Raw genomic sequence first — 2,678 nt, 5'->3', positions numbered from 1 at the left:
TTTCTTGGTTCTAATGTTAGCAGACCTCCTCCAGACAGTCGCACAGGGTGCGATCTCTGATACTGCAGACATGAGCAGTTCCTCTCTGCTGACGGCAGGATTTTACACCCAGCTATTCATTTACCGTGTGGAAACATCACATTCGCTCTATCAAAGGCAAAGCTGAACACATGCTCACTTTATTCTGCGCCCGCTATGAAAACAGGTGCTGCTCTGAGGTCAGAGAGCGCAAAAGAAAGAGAACAACTCCGTTCCTGTAACTCCACCGCTGCTTTCCTCATCCGTCATTGTCTAGAAGAGCATTAAAGTGCTGATACAGCAGCAGAAAGTGGCACAAGGAAATCCTAGAGCACTGAGAGCTATTGAAGAACTGCACCTTTCATTACAAATACCAGAAACATAGCCAGAACCGGATGTTTCCCTGGTGCATGCCTCACACACTTTAACACCCAAAGATCGGTTGTAGTTCGGCACCAGTAGCCATTACAATGCCGTGTTTAATAAAGCGCTATTCGGATGGGATTAGTTTACTAAATGTACTTGAGCTGGTTTCAGGGCCGTCAGGATCAAATCTATTTTTTTCTGCAAACGCGTTTACTTTTTCTTAAGCATTCCTGGTTATTTTGATGGCCAGTGTACCCAACATAATGACCAATAAACTCAAAAAAACGTGGGTTCAACTACTTGTTTTGATTTCACTTGAGGCAAAATGTATGCACGCACGGTCCGTTCGAGGCAACCGGAGGTGGGAACATCCCAGTTTATCGTTAATTGTTACTTCAGAGCGTTGCAGTCAGCCACGCGCCACGGCACATAAAAGCGCGATTAAAACGATATTTATATTTGAATAAATAAGTAAACATACCTTTACACAAACTCCGCGCTAATCTCACTGGAAGCATGGGGCGTGACGTTAAATGACGCGAGTATGGGGGTCGGAGCTGATCGATCTGCCACGAGTTCAAAGTTTAATCTTCGAGTGCCGCTCCAGACGTTGTTTTTTTTTAATTGAGGTGGTAAATATCTGAAACCCGAGAAAGCAGCATGACTACTATAAACACCAGGTTATTTTGACACGTTACGTCACATAACCCTTCATAATAAAAGTGCACCAGTTTGATTCTTTTGGCCTGCATATTCTTTCCCTTTAATATACATTTAGGATAAAATGATGATCATGGATGTCTAGAAAATCTAGGATCCAATTCGCTAGTTGCACAAGATGGCTCCAGTGAGCTTTTGGGACGCCAGGGTCGGCAATTAGTCTGCCGACCCTGGCGTCGCAAAAGCTCCCAGGGGCCATCTTGTGCAACCAGCCCATGTAAGACACATAAAAATAATTTTATTTTGTTATTTTATTTATAATTTATTATAATAATTTATAATGTTATTTTTTATAATTTTATTATTTTTAAAGAACATTACGTAGTAAACATCATGCATTCACCCTCATTCAATGCATGATTGTTCAAAACCTGTATATCACTGCTGTCCTTCTGAAACCTTGTATCTCCATATTTTGTGATTTTGTGATTAAATCATTATGATTAGTCACCCTTTATGTACGTCAATGGGTTTTGCAAATATTTAACCAATAAAAAGTATCAAAAAGTGCTTGTCAACGTTGACAACACAGTATTTAACCATTTGAAAAGTAGGCCTGCAGTGTTTTTCCATTTCCTGAAAAACCGAGAATTTGGACATTCAAGGTTTCAGAAGGACAGCAACGAGTCCTCTGTGGAACACAAAAGATATGTTGAGAAATGATTCAGTGGTTTTGTGTCCATACAATGGAAGACAATATTGTTTGTTACCAACCTTCTTCAAAATATCTTCTTTTGTGTTCTGAGAAAGAAATGGAGTAATGTAGGTTTGGAAGACATGGAGTTTAAATGATTTAAGATTTTTCATATTGGAGTAAACTATCCCTTTAAGAGTACCTACATGTCATCCTGTACCCGTTTGAAATCTACCCCCCAGTAACGTTGATAAAGTTTGCAAAGTCAGGTGTTAAGAGTTGGGTGCGTAGCTGCTTTCCTCTACCCAAGGGACCCTTGCTACCCTCCAATTAATCACCCCATGAAACCCTGTCCACACCACTAATTGCCTCCCGCCACTTCCCTGCAGGTCTAAGGCGAAGCAATTTAATGCGGCTCCCAGCAATCAATAGCAATTAGGAGCATCCCTGACTAATCCCATTGAAAGCTGCATCTTGGGAGATGGCCAGAGAGCTCCAGAAATCTTTCATTTTTTAACCTTAGTAGAAACAAAAGGGGAAACAAAAACATTTGTTTGAAAGCATCAACTTTGCAACTGGAGAATTAATTGCTTTTCTCTTCGCCCAGGTTGTTTTTCTGATCTCAGTGCCACTTTCGCTTTGGTGAAGTCAACGCAAGCCGGTGTCAATTTATTATCCTCTCCTGGACTATATGAATAACATTTGCTATTTAAAACAAATGTGATCTGAGCCATTAGCATTTCGTTTAAAAGCCTGATGAAGATGTACATTTTGTGAAAAAGAATAAACCCCAAGAGATCTCTGAATGGTTGCGGACGAGTTGCGATTGTGCTCAAAATAGGTCATGAATCCTAACAATGTCAACTTATTCATAGCTTTCTTGCTTTCACATGGCATAATTTGCCCCAGAAAAAAGAACGAGCACAATAGACTTTGAAAG

The sequence above is a fragment of the Triplophysa rosa genome, linkage group LG6, assembly GCF_024868665.1.
Source record: "Triplophysa rosa linkage group LG6, Trosa_1v2, whole genome shotgun sequence".
NCBI classification, from domain to species: domain Eukaryota; kingdom Metazoa; phylum Chordata; class Actinopteri; order Cypriniformes; family Nemacheilidae; genus Triplophysa; species Triplophysa rosa.
This window is presented reverse-complemented; position numbering follows the sequence as displayed.